Source organism: Trachurus japonicus, chromosome 13 (genome assembly GCF_045865225.1).
Source record: "Trachurus japonicus isolate A0001 chromosome 13, Traja_1.0".
Taxonomy (NCBI): Eukaryota; Metazoa; Chordata; class Actinopteri; order Carangiformes; family Carangidae; genus Trachurus; species Trachurus japonicus.
This window is the reverse complement of record NC_140919.1, coordinates 14820599-14840077: the sequence shown is the minus strand read 5'-3', so window position 1 is coordinate 14840077 and position 19479 is coordinate 14820599.

Below are 19479 nucleotides of genomic sequence, written 5' to 3'. Positions count from 1 at the left end.
CAAGTTGTGACCTGCACATTCACCACGCTATGAGATAGTAATGTAACCGCTGATACGCGTTCCCGTCGGGGGCAGTCCCTATATTTGCTTCGAAAACAACTCTGTCTCGTATCGTTCTGGTATTATCTCATAGCGTGGTAAATGTGCAGGTCACAACTGAACTGAACTATTGATTTCTGTCACACAAGAGTCGTATTTTTCAGGAGTAAATTCCAGATGAATGTGTTTAAGCTCAATTGTTTTGATGAGGATATCTCCTTTTGACTTTGTCAGTAGGGAAAAATTAATGAATCAAAATGAAATCCTACAAAATATTCTAACCACCAAACTGAAACCATTGTCAGAAGCTGTTGATGAAAAAGTCGACATTCTTCCTTTAACGCTACGAAAAACCAGATCTCCATCTGACTGAAGGTCAAACTCAATCTAGCTTTTGATTTCATGAGCACACTGTCCCCTGTTTCTCTCCACCACTTCCTATTTATCATCCATTTCTGCCCGGCCGTCTCGTCCCTCCTGCGGGGAGCATCAGACGGACTGAACTGATTTATTCTTCATCCTGTAGGTCCTTGTTTTTGATAGATGCTGAACATAAACGGACGTTTCTGCAGAACGTATTTGAGCAATAAATAGCCTCTCATTTCATCTCACTCATCTCTTCCTCTTCTCTCCAGGGTCCGGCCCTCCAATAAGAATTGTAAGGGAGTAAACTGCATTATCTCTACCCACCAATACTTCTGTTAAATGCAGCTGTATTTTAAATTTTCCATTTATCTCTCTCCTATGCCCAAGATAAGGAAAGTGCAGTAAACAGACCGAGCTCATCAACTCTGTCTCAGCACCTTATAGAGTCAAGTGAGCAACATGTTAAAATAGCAAATCCATGAATCTGCTGTCCGTGAAGCTGTCATTGATTCGGTTCATTATAACTGTATAACACGTTCACAGAGCTACTGCACGGGTCAGAAACAGTCTTTTCTGGGTTTAGAGAGAGAGGGGGGAAAGAGCAGAAAGGAACAAATGACACTCCCCGCACTGATTCAAATTGATGTTCTCCTCTATTAAACACATTTTAGCTTAATGTAAATTTGCATTGAAGAGGAAATTGCTTTTTCTCAAAGCTGGCCTATTTTCTGACACCATTCAGTGGGTGAAATTGTTTGCAGGAACACAGAGGTTATGTGTTAATGGTTGGATTTAATTGGATTTAAAACTGCATTATACAGAGGGCACAAAGTGTTAGTCTCACTCTGTTTTTGAGTTGACATGTTTTTTATGGCTCTTTCTTTCTCTCTCTTTCTTTCTTTCTTTTTTTGCTCTTTGACTTCACTGATTTGGGCTTCTGCTACAACCCAGCCACCTTGCACACATGATGATGATTTACTTCCCTCTCATCTTTTTGGTATCAAAAGATGAACACGGCCGAATCCTGTGGACTTTGCTTCAGTTAATAATGCATGATCGGGGGAAATTTGAAGTTGAGATGTAATGTAAAAGTGTAAAATATTCATGGTGAAACAATGTTATGAATGCAAAACCAAACAAGACTATGGAGGAGGAGTAATCATGGTGCCACTAGTAGCTCTCTCTCTCTCTCTCACACACACACACACACGCACACACACACACACACACACACATATAGTACATAGACAGACAGATGACAGCACATGCTCATATATGCATCCATGCATATTAACCCATGCATAACCTCACACACACACACACACACACACACACACCATCTGCTGGATGAGCAGACACAGGCTAAAGGTGTACACCAGTGACTGTCAGTCAGTGCAGTCAGACTACTGTACTGTATGTGCTGCAGCTCCGTCCTTGGTCTAATGGTCTAGATACAGTGAGTCCATGCAGTGATTCAGAGGCGTCCAACATACGCTGGAGCAGACGGCATCTATTTCTCCTACACATATGTTATTGTTTATACAATAGAGACAAATTTACTCCAATACGATGTGTTTACAGTTGTATTCAAATGACTCCGGCTTTGCCCTCGAGGCCTCAAGACAAACATTTGGAAATGAATATGTATAAACGTATAACATGTGTGTGTGTGTGTGTGTGTGTCGATTCACCTTCATCTCCAAGTTCAGGTTCAACTCCACACAGACCTCATTAATAGTTCTCCCAGTTCTTCCTGACATTCAGCATTTGTCTGCCGAAGAGGCGGCTAGCTGACTCATCTGACCATCTGTCTGTCTCTTGCAGTCGTACTTCCATCAGCCTACAGGGGGGACGAATTATTGATGCTACGTCCAAAGTCAAATGACTAACTGCTGATGCCGACAGACTCAACTGTGAAGTTACAGAGGGAAGGGAAGTGACTAGTGCAACCAATGTCTTCTACTTTTTTGAGGAAACATTTTTATTCAGGAGATTAGTAGCATTAGAAATTAAGTTCAATTACATAGCGAGCAGTTTTCTCAATCATGTTGAGGTGGCAGTGTTAATTGCCGGGTGGATTATTCTCAGAGGGACCAAAATTTGTTGGCGAGGGAGGTATGTCAATAAACACCAATGTCTCTTTTCAGTACTGAACCAGATCTGATACTTTGGCAGGATGTCGTCTGTGAACATTTTAGTGAATGAAAATATCAAAAGTATCAAAACATCCCTTTAAAATGGGAAAATGCAATAATTTGTGATTGTTGATGCATTAAACATCAAACATCCGGCATCATGTTTGAGGAAAGACAACTTTATGTGATAAAATAGATTAATATAATGTCTCAGACTTTTAACTTTTGGTCCCCTGGCATGTTTCAAGTTTTTAGCAGTTCCACCAAAGACACATGTCTGTTCTTAACTTCTCAGATAGTTTTATTTAAATACTTTTTTTTAGGTCCAAAGAGGAAGAAAAATATCAAATATTTTATAAAAACATAAAGATTAGGTTTAAGATTATCTTACACCCGCTAGAATCTATCTTAAATTTTCCTGTGATACCTTAACAATCTATAACTTTCTGCAAAGAACATTAAAGTGCATCCAGTTCCAATAGATTTAAGGAGTATAAAATGTGTTAAATTAATTCTGAAATAATATTTCTTGTAGTCTTTTGGTAGACTAAAATGTCAGCCTATAGTGTTGTTTGGTCAAACCAACAGACAATACCCAGTTTTTTCAGGATGTGCTTCCTTAATGAAGGAACAAAACGCCTTGTAAGCAAAACCTCTCACTCTGATTGGTCTGACTGGATGCTGTAATTAGGTTTCTATCTCTTTACCGTCTGTCAGAGGGGGGGGTTGCACTGTATTAAACTACGCTGTGTGGGCAAAGTCCTCGGAGCAACTTCTCCTGGCTCGACCCTGTTGCACCAGAATCCAAGATTTTTGTGCCTACATGTGCGCCACATCTCCCCCCTCGAGCTTATACCCTCAACAAAGTGGCAGGGGCTGGAGATCCTGTTAAAGGGACGGATTGGAGATTTAAAGCCTCTGTAATGATCTCTAGTGGTGAGGATTATATAAGGAGAGTGTGCCGTGTAGATGGATGGTGGATGTCTCTGGTTTGTGTATGTGTGGTGCAGGAGGAGGAGGAGGAGGAGGAGGAGGAAGGGGGGGAGTGAGTTGGAGGAGGTCTATAAAGGTTCAGAGGGGGCAGGAATGGGTGCACGCCACGGCATGCACGTGTACCTGTGTACAGATATATATCTATGTGTTCGCTTGTATATGTGTGCTTGTCAGTGTAAGTCATCCTGCTGCCGTCTCTGTGGAGGCACTTAGCAGACACAGTCCAGTGGTCCCGTAAAGAGCTCCTGTCTAATGTCCACTGTCCCTCTGTTCCTGGGCATTATGTAAGGAAACACTGGGACCTCATTTATAAAACATGCTCTCTGACTTTAGCCTGGATTTTTTTTTTTTTGGTGTACAGTCAGTCATTCCTGTGACTGCGCTGACACAGTCACACTCACAAAAAAAATAAGGTATTTAAGATATCAACTAGACACTGGAATTTATTTTTATCTTTTGATAGGTGATTAAAAGTGAAAAGAGCTATTGAAGCCTAAACATAGCAAAATGAGGGAGAAAGAGAAAGAGAGAGAGAGAGCGCTTTAGTACAAGTACAAAAGCTCCTCTGGTAACTGTGTGGGAAGAAAAGTGATCAAAGCAGAGACACACACACACTGCAGAAAGAAAAAAAAGTCTATTAAAAGGCCTTTTGTTAATTTGGCAGTAATTTAAGTTAGCCTCATGCTTTAAATTGCCATCACGTTAAGACTTTCTTTTAATTAAATCATAACCTTGGGACTGATTTAGACTGTGCGCATGAATTAGAACAACTCATCAATGAAGCCCGTTGTGTATAAAAGAGGGGGGAAAAAAAGGTACAATGTAAAGGATGAGCGCAGCGATACAGAGACTGGACAAAGACGTGACATCAGATTCAAAAGGAGAATAAGTTTAAGAATAGCACAGTGTACTATAATTTGAGACTATAAGGAATCCCATAAATCAAAGAAATGCACTCATATTCACGACTTAAACAGTATGTAGCCTACTGTAAGTGCCTGCTGGAGACATTTAGAGCCAGGCTGCTTTAAAGGGCATGTCAGGTTGAATATGCCATATTTGTGCAATGCATCACAACTTGCCATTTGAAGGCTATATAACACCATATAACACCATGAAGGTCACGTAAGAGGATTTAATAAGATAAGCAAGGAAAATGCCTACTTTCATATACGATGTAAATACCTTTTTTTTCTCTCTCTCTCTCTGTTTTTTTTCTTTAAGCCCATCGTCATATTAAAAACGTGAGACAATAACCAATCATGAATGAAAATAATATTGGATATCGCAGTCACGAGGCTCCCATGTGACGACAGAAGGTGTGGTATCCCTGGGGGCTTTTACATTGTTTAAAAAGTGTTGTGAGGCCCTGGCACGTTGCTCTGTTTATATTCAGGTTCCCCGGCGCTCTGTGATGAACAGGTTGTATATTGCAGTCTGATCTTTATGACTCCTTGTGGAAATGGGATTAAAATTATTATTTTATTTTTTTTGCCACTGTCCATGGAAACTTCCTCTAGTTTATTTTTTTAGTCTACAATAAATTCTTTGCAACCACATCCTCTGTATAATAAAATGTTACCAACTGTCGCAGATGTTTTCCTGTGCATCAACTTAATAGTGTATACATGAAATAAAATACAAGAGTGGATATATTTCTTTCTTTCTTTCTTTCTTTCTTTCTTTCTTTCTTTCTTTCTTTCTTTCTTTCTTTCTTTCTTTCTGCTACAGTCGTTAGATGGGTATTTTTAGACTGAAGTCACAGATAGATGATAATTAATGCCCCCAGTCAATCACTGCATGATTCATATCACTCAGAAACACTGGGAGGCAGGAACATTAATGATGTAATTTCAAAGGCTGAAACGCAGCAGTTTGATCCAACATCACCATGAAAGGGGAAAAATATTGTAATCGTACCAAACATGTAAACATGAGTCAAAGCATCAGTGCTATAACATGAATTGCACTTGGACCTTTGTTGTATGATATGACCGTATGTCCATTAATAGCTTCACTATTAATTCACATAGGAGAAATTAGCTGTTTAATGAGACTAAACACAAACATTATTATGGTGGGCTACTTGGATTTTATAACCTCATTTAATTATCCCTAACATCTGAACAAACTTGACAATTTAGTCCAACAGTTAAATGCTGTCACTTGTGGAAGAAAATATTCATTTGGTGTAGTGAAGAGAGCAATACCCTATATGAGTGTCTCTAACACCCCATTGATTTGACCCATTGCTCTTGTATTACAATGCTTCCTTTCCCAATACAATACCTTCTTGTCTATGTCTTTGATCACCAATACATCTGGGCTCTTCCTGTCTCTTTATTTACAGTAATCATATGCATGACACAAAGGGACCCTTACATGTGAAATACCTTTGTTCCCCATGTAACCCTGTAACTATCTGTGAGACAGATTTCATTGTGTAAATTTCACATGTTACAAAGATACTTGTGTTTAAAAAGGTTAATAAATAGACATATCAATTCATGACAATAAATAAGATAATTAAAAAAGGGGCTTACATTTATAAATAAGTTGATATCAGTTGATGAAAAATGTAATGCTAAATGATTTCACTTTTCTTTTAAAAACCTTCATGTGAGGACATTTTATTTTGAAAGTGCATGGTCACATGACCCTGGTCTGTTTTGAGGGTGAACTAGAAGCTAAGTGGGACCACAGCATGGATGTATGGTGGGACCACAGACATGGAAGCAGGAAGTCATGGTACATGGTCAGAGCTATTTACACTGTGTTCAAGAGGCGCAAACGGTAATTATGCTGCTTTTGGTTTATCTGTATTTCATTTCATGGTTGTTTACAATATGCATGAACACACAGTATCTTCTTCATGTGTTTATTTATTCACATTGTGTTAGCATTAGCTTCAATGGACTCATGGACTCTTATGCTTTTACTTATAGTTTTCTATATAGCTAGTGTTCTACGATTTTGTAACAACGTCGGTGGAGGAGGAGAAATAAAGCTGAAAATCAGTACGAATCGTGGCCTTTTGTTGGACCAGTGTAGCTACAAACCCTTTGTGCCAATGTGAACTATTACTGTAGCTACTGCAAAGAGATACAGATCCATTTGAGAGCTGTTGAAATGTTAGGAAAAGTTGGCATTTATCAGATAAGAGTCAAATTGGGTTTAAATTGCAGAAAATTATGGCGTTAAGTTAAAACGACTGCAAAACAGGTAGAAACAAAGCAACACGGACACTTTTGCACTTAAACTTACACTTACGTCTTTGTGGCCACCTGTTGATTGTAAGTAAAATATTCACTGATCTGTCAGTAACAACCTGATTTAATTGACCTCCTAGCTTTAGCTCATCTTTTGCTAATATTTTTCTGCTTAGTGTCAGCACCTCACTTTCACACAAGAGACCCCGAGAAGTTTGCTTTTGGTTATAAAAGAGTCTCATATTAAAGTGGATGAATCTACGTTACACACTTGTTAATGGGTCCATTTTCGATAGCCTAATTATATCGTTTTATCTCTATAGTTATATTGATATTATTATTTATATTAGTGGTCGACTCGCCCAGCATTTCTTAGTTTCGGTTTCCCAGACGCTACCCGGCGGGTCATTGGAATAACGCCGCCGGATCGCTAGTTCAGAACTACGACGGTATCTGATCGTCTTCGAACCTCCGACTTTCATTCTTGATTAATGAAAACATTCTTGGCAAATGTTTTCGTATTCGTCCGTCTTGCACCGGTCCAAGATTTTCACCGTGTGCGCAGAGGCTCATGGGAAATGTAGTGTGAAAACACTTTGCTTTCCAAAACTCCTCATAGGCCCTTTAAATCATTTTAACTAATGTTAAAAGAATTAAAAGAAATAGTTAAATTAGGCCATTTTTTCTCTCTCTATCTCTTTTTGTACATCAAACAAGTGGCTAAAGGTTGTTAACGATTGCATTAACACCGCTTACATCATAGCTGCCTCTCATTTCATGGGCTGCATCTGTGGCGATAAATTTGTCTAAATATGAACAGATTGACAGTCCAATAGGCCTATATAATATGGGACACCTTCCACACTTACTAAAAGATAATCTGTAAACTTTAAATCTTCCTAAAATGTACAATTAATTAATTCTACACTTGTGAATTCACATTTTACATACACAGAGTTTTGAGACAATCTGTCCAGCAACGAAAACAGACATTTATCACAAAGTCACTTTTGGAAAATGCACTTTTTTTTTTGCTTTTCAAAATAAGAGCATGCAGGTTTCTATGACTTTTCCTCCAACTAATCAGTCACATGTTCACTGACTGATCAAGATAATCAAGGACTCTCAAACAGGCCACTCAAACAGCTAACTGCTGATACACCATGCTGATGTTAACTGTTACATATCAGTTTTATCCTTCAGTGTGTGAATTAAAGCTCCGCGGTGTGTCGTGCATCTCGTGTAATCGCTACTGTGCATGTTAAGCAGATAGCGTGTAGTGTGAGTATGAAGTGACAGGGACTGTGGCTCGGTCTCGGTGGTGCTTGAGGAGCGAGCCAGACACACAGTGTCATGCCATGGAGGGCCTGCCAACTGACCTGTCTGTGTGTGTGTGTGTGTGTGTGTGTGTGTGTGTGTGTGTGTGTGTGTGTGTGTGTGTTAGCCTGTGTGTGTGAGGGAGGTTTAATGTAATGTTCTGCCAATTATCTAATCTGTGTGTGTGTGCGTGTAAGTGTGCAGGAGGTACAACCATGGAAGTGGATCAGGGAACCCCTCAATGCTTCATAATGTCGGCGTGCACGTGTGTGTGTGTGTGTGTGTGTGTGTGTGTGTGTGTCTGTGTGTGCGTGTGTGTGTGCACGTGCTGGTAATGTAAGTGAGTTTGCGCTGGCGGTCAAGGAGGGCGCCTGCGAGGACTGGTGTTTGATTGGCGCATGCCTCCGAGATCTGCTCCTTCCTGTTAGCGTACGCATCACTTCCTCTCACCCTGCCCAGAGCTACTGCCTTGCCGTCTCACAATCACTCTGACACGATTCTCTCTCTCTCCTCCTTATTTTTTCTTCCTCCTCTTCATCTCTCTCTCTCTCTCTCTCTCTCATTTCCTGTCCTCTCGTGACTTAACTGTCTTTCTTACATTGTCTTTTATTTACATGCATCTCCGGCCTCGTTTCGCTTCGCTCTTTATTCTCCTTCCTTCTTCTCTTCTCACTTTTTTTTTCCATTTCTTGTTTTTTTTTCTTCTCTTCTGTATCGTTTTGCTCTCTCCATCCTATAGCGCTCCTTTACCCCCGAGTCTTTGTCCATTTGTCTCTCTCTCTGCTCTCCCTCAGAAGGCCACTTTTGTTTTAACAACTTGACAGCCAGTTCATCATCCTCAATGAAGCATTTCTTCGCCTCTCGCTCGACGCTCCCTGCTTCTGTCCTCCTCCTCCTCTCTTCCAGTTTCTCCCTCATCCCTCGCCGCTCTCTCTTTCTATATCTGCTCTGTATTCAATCCTAAAGCAAACCCCCCATCCCTCTCCTCCTCTCCTCCTCCTCTCCCCCTTCTTCCTCACCCCCATCCTCTCCTCCTCAGCTGCTCTCCCTGAAGACAGAGCAGAGGCAGCCAGGCAGAACAGCCAGCATGTTCCCATGTTCTCTTACTCCAGCTCTGCGGCTGCAGCAGCCCTCTTAAACCACTCCATTTCTCTCTCCATCATCACCCGACCCCCCTCTTTTTTTTTCTTTCTTTCTCTTCCATTCTTCATTTTCCATTGTCTATGCCTTTTTTGGGGCATCTTCATCCCACTTTGTTCCTTCCTTCCTTCCTTCCTTCCTTCCTTCCTTCCTCAGCCTCCTTCTCTTTCTCTTGCCTCCAGGCTTCCTCTGTGGTCTTTGCATCTCTCTTCTATCTTCTGCTAAACATTGCCCGAAGCCAGTCTTGTCTCCCAACCTCAAGCCCCTCTCCTCCTCCTCCTCCTCCTCCACTCCCCCCTTTTCTGTTTGGACCATTAAAGGGATAGTTCACCCAAAATTGAATTTGTGGCTTCTCTGAGTTACAGCGGGTCTCGGCGTAGCAGTGCATGTCCATATAACGGTTGCAAATGGATACTACCAACTGTCTTCGTAACAAAAAGACACACCAAAAAACATCCAAATACCTCCATGCTGCTCGTATGTAATGTCCGTCTTGTATTGAAGCCGCGAAATGCGAAATTGTCCCGAAAAAAATTAAATAAGTCTATATTTCAAGCTTGTTTTGTAGCGGAAGCTTCTCGAAGCTCCTCTTCCCGGTTCGTAAACAAGCTTGAAATATAGACTTATTTAATTTTTTTCGGGACAATTTCGCATTTCGGGGCTTCAATACAAGACGGACATTACATACGAGCAGCATGGAGGTATTTGGATGTTTGTTGGTGTGTCTTTTTGTTACGAAGACAGTTGGTATCCATTTGCAACCGTTATATGGACATGCACTGCTACGCCGAGACCCCCTGTAACTCAGAGAAGCCACGGAGGACTCTGAAACTTCTCCCAGCCCTTAGTCGACATGAGGGTGAGTAGTTATGAATAAAATTTCAATTCTGGGTGAACTATCCCTTTAACAGTACGGTTCCTCCTTCTTTCTCTCCTTCGTTTGCTTCCTCTCTACTCAGCATCAAACCAACTCCACTCTCCTCCTCTTTACTCTTACACAGCTTTTATTTACTCCTTGATTCTCATCATCTCCTCCCTCCTTTCTCCTGCTGTTTTTATCAGTGTCACATATGGGCTCATGTTTATGGTAATGACTTTCTTGCCTCCTTACTTTGCCCACAGCCCTGTCACATCTCGAACAGCGGCGTTTTGAGGGCCCAGGCAGCGACTATGGAAGAGAAAAGAGACACACACACACACAAAAAAAGACATAAAAACATTGCTCATTTAAATAAGACACAGAGACAAAAGCAGATATGGGGAGTTAAGTGTGTAGGAAGAGTCTTTTGAATATTTTAGTCATAATGATTCAGCTCTCTAATCTGAAACCATCGCCTCCTTGTACTCTTTGTCTCTCTGCCTCTGGTGCCTCGTAAGTACTCCAGTTCACTTCTTAACGAGTATCAGCTCCAATTTATCTAATTTAGTAGGATAGGCACGAGTTTTTAACTGTATATTCTTTTTTTTCTTCTTTATATGCTTGTTCTTGAATGAAGTCTCTATGTACTTTAACTTTGATTTTGGTTACTAACAAAGTTTGGACTAATTTTGTTCATCTTCATATTTGGCCGACTAAGATTAGGCCTAAGGCAATTCGAGTATAGTTTACTTAAAGGGATAGTTCAACATTTTGGCAAATTGACCCATTTCCATAATCCTTATAGTCATAGCAGTAGGTTTGTTACCTTTAATTGTCAGTGTAAGCTATTTTTAGAGTGGCGGAGCAGAGCCGCGAGCTGCTCAGAGCTACGCTACAGAGCTCATGGGATTTCTTGGTTTCCTTCATCAAACTCATCAAATACACAATCCAACAACTCCAAAACGCTCTGGTGGACAAGTTGTGACCTGCACATTCACCACGCTATGAGATAATAACAGAACGTTACGAGACAGAGGTAAATTCATGCAAAACTGCTGATGCATGTTGCCTTCAGGGACAGTTTTTCAGCAAGCAGTCTCTGCATTTTCCTCTAAGACAACTCTGTCTCATAACGTTACATTATTATCTCATAGTGTGGTGAATGTGCAGGTCACAACTCGTCCACCAGAGCGTTTTGGAGTTTTTGGATTGTGTATTTGATGAGTTTGATGAGGGAAACCAAGAAATCCCATGAGCCTCTGTAGCGTAGCTCTGAGCAGCTCACGGCTCTGCTCCGCCGTTCTAAAAACAGCTTGCACCAACAATTAAAGGTAACGAACCTACTGCTATGACTATAGGGATTATGGCAATGGCCCAATTTGCCAAAATGCTGAACTATCCCTTTAAGTCTGGACTCTCGTTGAATTGCAACGTCGAGACAGTTTGCAGCTGCTCGATGGTGCAAATGTTCAAAATGTCACAATTCACTAAAGCTGAACTGTCCATAAGCTCCGGATCAGTTTAGTCGAGTGAATCCAACGACTCCTGCAATTCCATTAGAAAAATGACCTGATTGCAAACGATGAGATCTGGAACATCCATCCATCCATCCATCCATCCATCCATCCATTGTCTATACAGCTTATCCGTGCAGGGTCGTCGGGGGCGAGAGACAATCCCAGCTGATACAGGGCGAGGGCGGGGTTCGCTCTGGACAGGTCACCAGGGACGACACATTGAGGCGAACATCACAGTCGCATTCACACCCGTGTCATCGGTGTCAATGCTGCGCTCGTCTCTCCGGGCTGCAGGAGGAAGATGGAAAACCTGGAGAGAAACTCACACAGGCACACAGAGAGAGATCTGGTCATAATTATCCCTTTACATCCTCTGTTATGGTCCTGTCTGTTGAGTACGGTGGCCCAGAGGAGGTCAATTCACAGCAACTTGATAAAAACTCACTGCAAATTAATTCAGGAAGCATCATCCGCCTGCAGATACACACAACTAGCTGCAAAGTGATCGCAGCTGTTTGTTGTTTGATGCTTTTACGTAACTTTGAAAGTCAAAGTGCATTCAACAAGTGCGTCTGAGATGGGTTCATCGATGTTTTGTGTTCCCATGGAAACACATTGTCACCTGTGCCAGGCCTATTTGCAACATGTTTTCTGTATTTGCCTGTTGCACAGATGAACAGAGATGTTTTCTCAACGTGCTTGTGTTTCGCCAATTTGCATGTGCATTGAGCTCTCAGGGCCACCGTAGTTGAGAGTCCTGCAACTTCAGAAACATGCGGCAAATTAGGAAAAACAAGCACTTTCATCACTTTGACAAGAGATGCACCACAAAAAAATCACAACAAATATAAATTAAGAAATGTGCTGCAAGCTCCAACAACTTTACAGTACCCCGAAGGCGAGGTTCGAGTCCAACCTCTTTAATTTTACCGTCTCTCTCAACTCTTTCTATCAAAATTAAAGCAAAAAAACAAAACAAAATACACATTGGTTGATAAAAAAACAACAAAAAAACATCCTTTACACCACAATCTGTCCACATGCCATCAAGTCCACATGGGTAATCCAGGCATCATGGTGTCTGTAATAAACCAAGTGCAGCCGCATCAACCTCCCTGAACTGTGAGGTCAGGCCCCGTTTCTGCTGATGAATGATTGAATGAATGAATGAATGAATGAATGAATGAATGAGGGAGCTGCATGCACTGAGCTGCAGCGGCGTATTGATCCGTGTGAGACAGAGTGGTTTAGGGTTAATGATCGTGGTGTTTCAGATGATAGTGGTGGTAATGGATATGATGATGATGATTGAGCCGAGCGGCGGGCGTGGAGGATGAGGATGAGGATGATGAAGAGGGTTAATGATGGTGATGATGATGATGAAGGCTGCAACAGTAATGATGATGAGGAAGATGATGATCTATGCACGTGCGTGTGTGTGTGCGTGTGTGTTTGATTGCATGCCAACGGAAGCGAAGGTGATGGTCATGTTAAAGGATAAGAGGACAATGATGATGATGATGAAGATGATGATGGTGAATATGAGTCCCGTGTGTGTGTGTATGTATGTGTGTATATGTGTGTGTGTGTTTCAGGAAGTGACGCTGAGCAACCAGCCATCTGTCGGCAGATTAATCCTGGCTATGCTTAGAGATATTACCGGCTGGCTTATCACTGTGGCAACAAGCCTTCAATCCCAGTCCAGCGCAGCCACCATGTGACCTTGCTGAGGAAGGTGGGTGGGTGGGGGGCAGTTGGACACACACACACACACACACACACACACACACACAACAACACACATAGAACATAACAACACACATAGAACATATCACAGAGAGCTTTAGTAACACGATGTATACATGCATATGCTATATTCTGTTAGCTCAGGCTCACAGCTGCGTACACACAATCATTCATCACATGCAATGGGAGGGGGTTTGAGAGAAAATAGGACTGGGCACACACACACACACACACACTTCCTCCCCTCTCATCAGTGCCATGGTCTAAAGGTTTTAATCCTGCTGAAAGGTTTCAGTGTCACCTATTGGGTTCAGAAATGTCATTACACCAACCAGCTGGGCTGCACACATGTAGCTCTCTCCCTCTCCCTCCCTTTCTCTGCAAATATTGTTTTCACTCTGCTATATATAGACCCGTATCAATACAAACTGTAGCCACCTTTGTTCGTTTCCCTTTCACGCCACAGAATGTTTTTATTTTTTTATTTCCTAAATCCCATCACTCCTCCCACGTGGCTCACCAATATCCACCCACTCACGTTTTCTCTTCACGTACACTCATACACACTCATACACTTACAGATGATCATAAATCAGCAGGCTTGAGGCCAGTTCAGGCTTGATGTAACATTCAAGGTTTTATTCAGTCTTTACATACAGTACACCAGTCAGAAATATACAGCGAACCCTTCGATGGAGGTCCGTCAGGTACACCATAATAAAATCTGCCGCGTTAAAAACGACAGATTTTTCAAGATGAAGGTTAAAAAGCAGTGAGCAGTGTGTAGGTGTGTAGTTCATCATCATTCCTGTTTTGTTTTGTAGGTTTTTTTTTTACATCTGTACAGATGTCACAGATAAACTGCAAGAAGTCCCTATACTACGGCTAAGGTTGTCGACTAGTTTCCCTTTCTGTTCCCTTGTATATTGATCACTGCGATATTATAGGATGCCAAATATTGGCTAAACTTGACATGACATTGCTCCTCTGCTCCACCATTCAGGTTTCATCCCTCCCTCTCTCTGCATGTCGTCATGGTTTCATAAAGGTGGTCTAGTCTCAGCTACAGGTAAGAAGTGGACCTGAGGTATATATATTCATTATTTATCTCATTTTTGTTCCAATTTAAACTCTTTAAATCTGGTTCATTTATTGTTTTTTTGTTTTTTTAAAGCCGTGTCTCCTCTGTAGGTGGTGGGATAAAGAGAGAGAGAGACACATACAAATATTATTTGGTCAAATCCGGACGGTGGTTTAAATTCCACTCTGCCACTCAGTGTAATTAGATAAAGTAATCACGACTGATATCATGGCAGATTAGTGCGAGGTTGAGAGGTCCTTTCCTGAACCCTGAAATGGTCATAATAATAATAATAATAGTAGTAGTAATCCAGCCCGTGGCACATGCAGCAGCACCAGTATCAGACATGGGGGCTGTGGCAGGAGGGAGGGAGGCAGAATAAAATGAAAATTGAAGCTGAACATCTGGATAAGAGGAGCTTTAATATCTTACATTTTCTCATTTGATTAAGCACAGTAAAAAGCTTTTCATTTGGAACAAGATGTCTAATTTTTTTTTTTAAATTGAAACGATGCTAAAAAAAACGATGATCAACTAATTGACCACGTATGATTTAATCTTGGCCCCCGTGAGTGCAAATTGCTCTCGAGTCAACTTTAAATTCTCTCATTTTTATGGCTTTATTTTAGTTTATAGTAAACAAGAAGCCCTTAAACGTCCTGTACGAGACGGGCGCTTCTTCAAAAACCTCCACCAACCAACCAAACCGACCAACCAGCCCTTAGCAGTGGCTACATAATGTGATTACTAAGTTTATCTAAGGTCCCTCTGGCAGCAGTATAAAGAAGTATAACGTGGTCATTCAGTGAGTTCTGCGTTTGATGAATGAAACGGCTCAATTACGTGTTGCGTTCCTGAGGAAATCGAATCGTTTGCTACTATAAATTTCAGTATATAAAGTTTGCAGAGTGTTCGATGACAGTGATAATCGTTTACCTGCTTTAGGCTTTTGTGGACATGCTCATGATGTTAATAACAGTCGTTTTGCATGTTTTTTGTGTGTGTTTTAAGGAGCTCTGCTTTGCCACCTGACCTGCGGTGTGTGTGTGTGTGTGTTTGTGTGTTGGAGACGAAGGGAATGTGTCTGAAGTCATGTTTTTTGGTAAACCTCAGTAGCACCAACAGGTAGATAAATCAGGCTTAAAGACTGTTTTCTTATAGGAGGGGGTTTGGAGCGGTGGGCTTTGCAGCACAAGGTTAGATGGTAAATGAAAAGCAAAGCATGCTGACGTGTCGTAGCCGTACCATTTCTATAAAAGTGTTAACGTAGAAACAGCGTTTTTTTTTTTCAAAGAGTTTTTTTTAACTATAGAAAAGATTGGTGTTAAAAATCAGCATTGTTGTCTTCTTTCCTGAGTCTGCTCTCAGTACCGTGCCGTGCCCATATACCCACGATATATATATACTGTATATATATATATAGCCTGTCCACGAAGAGCGCCACACAGGATAGGACTGACCATATCCAACAACACACTAGAAAGTTTGTAAAAGTGTAGGTTAACTTGACTTTTGTGCTACGGGACTAAACCCTGGAATGTAACTGGTGTCTGACGTCTGTATAACCTGTATATATACTCACGTACTCATGTGTACCCTGTGTTTTACACTATCTGACTGTTCAAAACGTCTTCTACAGCAGATTATAAAGGTTTATTATATTCATGTGCAAATTAATTTTTTTAAAGTAGAGGATGTAGGCTACTCTCTCACGTGTGAGTTTGTGTTTATGTTGTGGTTTTCAAAATCTTTTGGGAGTATAGAAACTGAGACCGATGAACTGTAATAGGTAGTTTTAACATCACTGAGTTGGTATTGTGTGCCTGGCTCTGTACCGTCTGAAGACCTGGGTAAGTAATATACACACTTTGCATCAAGACGTAGTAATAGCTTTGCTCCATAAATTTGAACTAAAAAAAAAGTCTTTCTTTAAAGATTTCTGTTGAAGAAAACATAGAAACATGCTTATTCTAGCCATTACACATGCAGTATTTTTTTTTTTTTTAGAAAAATCTTTGAAAATTAATTAAAATTTTCATATATCACTTTGGCAAGGGAGGAAATATAACGTATTTTTCTGCTAGTCTTATATTTGAACACTCTACCCTTGATTTTTTACACATTGAAATAAAAACTTTTTTGTTCCTTTACATAGAAAAAAACAACTTTCTTTTTTGATATGTCACTGCACAAAAAGAGCAACAGACAACAAAATGAATCCACAAGTCAAAAAAGATAAGCAAAATGAAAAAAAAGAAAAGAAAAAACAAGTTGCATAATTCATTTCACATTGACAAATAGAAAAGTAGACGGCGGAGAGTGGAGAACTGTCGGAAACATCTGGGGCCGTGCCTTTTTACTTTGGAAAGTGGAGCTGCTGCTGCTGCTGCAGGAACCGTGCAGACACTGATGCATGCTGGGTAGTAAACTGAAGAAAGCCAGGACATGTTTATGGCCTCACACTGTGTGTATATGTGTGCGTGAGTGTGTTTGTGCTTCGAACCTGAATGAAACCAGACGTAATGACAGTCACAATCCCAGAGGTGTGACGTGAACTCGGCTCTTCCTACATTCAGATTTGCTCCTTTTTCCTAGAATTAATATATCCTGGGTCCGTGTCCGTGTGTGTGTGTGTGTGTGTGTGTGAACCATTCACTATAAATAGCGCTCACAACACCATTGACCTGTGCTCTGTGCAGATTAGATCCGTGCTGTACTTGTGCAGTGACTCTCCATGCAGCAGCTACAGTAGGAGCTGTGTATGTATGTATGTATAGTACAGGACATTGGCTTGGCCCGTGTAAGCCCAAGGTCAGCGTTTAAGCCTTCGCTACAAAGCACAAGCTCTCGCTAACTGAGGGGGGAATCCAAGACTCAGCCTCTATTATTAGGCGTGTATATATACTGGCGTGCCCCTGTCAGCGTATTTGCCCTTCCACCGGTGCAAAACGGTAGACTGCACCGATCCCACTGAGCCCCACAGAGATCCTCAGAGGAGTCTAAATCTGGGGATAATCACCTGTAAGAATCACACAGATTATGTGAATGGAGAAACAGAGAGTTGGGGGGCGGGTGGAGGAGAAGGAGAAGGAGAAGGAGGAGGATTTCTTCTGCTACATCAGCTGTTGCTCAAAGACCTATTGTAGCTCTGACTAATATGTGCTTATGGTGCTTATACAGTATTACTAACTGTCCTGTCAGTCGCACAGAGAAGGAGGGTGAATATTAAACCTTAAAGTCTTTAGCAAAGTAGTTAAAACTTCACTTGCAACTGGCTGCTGAGCATTGATATCTTAATATTGTGTCATTTTGAGTGTAATAAGCCGATTTCTCTGCATGTTTAGCTCAACGGTCGACATGTGGAGGAAGATAAGGCAAGTTGAAGGAAAAGTGAAATCACAAGAAGGTGTGTTTCTTTGCAGTTTTCAACAACTAAGATGATTAACTCCAGCTGCAGTTCGGGGTACAACACTAAACTAATATGCGTGTCTCTGATAAAAACATCATAAAAATACAGCGAGAAAAGTAGCATTAGTGCTTAAAACGTGGCAGTGTTAAGCTACAGCAGTGTTGAGCTACATAAGGCCATTCAGTTTTTGCAGTGGTGGTGGGTGAGTAACTACCGGTAACTAGTGAAGTCTTGTCTCCGCATCAGATTGGATGTAAATGATTTAAATCTGAGTTTGGCATGAACTGTTTTGTTCTCACCGCTGCTCGTTTTCAGACACAACAGGGCAACAGTGTCCCGGCCTGCTGTGTTTCTTTGCGTGAGAGTGTGTGTGTGTCCATGTCGGTTAAATAATTTAATCTCTCAACTGTCCCTATAATGTGGTTTCACAGGCTCACAGCGTGATAGTTTTTCTTTTTCTTCTTTCTAGTGTGTGTCCGTGAACGCAGCAGCCTTCCTTCATCCCGATGCGAGTTCCTCCAGTCCGCCGCTCTCCCGCTCGTCTGCATTATTCAAGGTGCAACACTCTCGATCATCTTTATCTTTTTCTATTTCTTTCATGTCATTCTTTTACTTTTCTCTTACAAGGCATGCATGCTGAAATCCAGTCAGAAAAAACAAAACAAATGCAAAAACAAAAAAAACAAAAAAAAAAACACTGAGATTCAAAAAACACAACTGTCCCTAAAGAGAGTCACTACTCATTGGTTACACAGCTTCATCGAGTAACACTGCTTCGTGTAAACATGCCTTTTACAAACGGCTCGCAGGCCATGCAGCTAATTTCTGAATGAAAAAAAAAACAAGGCTCGATGTCGTGTTTCTTTTTTTTTTTTTATCAGCTGCATTTCCCTGCATTTTGAATGCAGTTCATCGTAATTAACTTTTCCAAAAACTTGCAATAAAGAAAAAAAAAAAAAAAATCAGCTGCACAGCCTCAAAACAAAGCTCCACACCTCGTCCCTGTCCCGCCCATCGTACATCCTGTACATCTCATCATTGATCAGTCCCATCGGTGAGAAATGCATTCAACTAAACAAGAAATGGAAAAAAAAAGAAAAGAAAAAAAAAGACAGACAGTTTATACATTTGAAAAAACAGCAACATGATATCCCAACTATAACCTTCCCCCGCAAAGATAAATAAATCTATTTGGATATACTCTAAATGGATAAATAATATTATACTCTATGTAACTCAAGGATGGCACCATCGCTTTCTCAAAAAAAAACAAAAAAACATAATGGTGATATATTTTTTATAAAATTTGTTTTAAGTTGTAATAAAGTGATCGGTCTCCTCCTCCTCCTCCTCCCCTTCCCCTCTTTCCTCTCCCTCTCCACAAGCTCCCGTTCTTCTCCTCCTTTCTTCCTTTCCATCCCTCCATCCTCTCTCTCTCTCAGCTCGACGGAGAGGAGAGGAGAGGAGTTTGGTTTGTGCTTTAGGAGACTCTGACGTTCGTTCATTTTGTTCGTTCCTCTCCAAAAGTTTTTACGTAGCAAAGACCGCAGCGAGGGTCGTTACACCGGCGTCACCCCGAGCCCCAGAGGTCTATATAGTATAATAATATACTGTAGCTGCCAACCGTGGAGCGTGGAGTGAAAGAGTGAGAGAGAAAAGGGGGGGAGA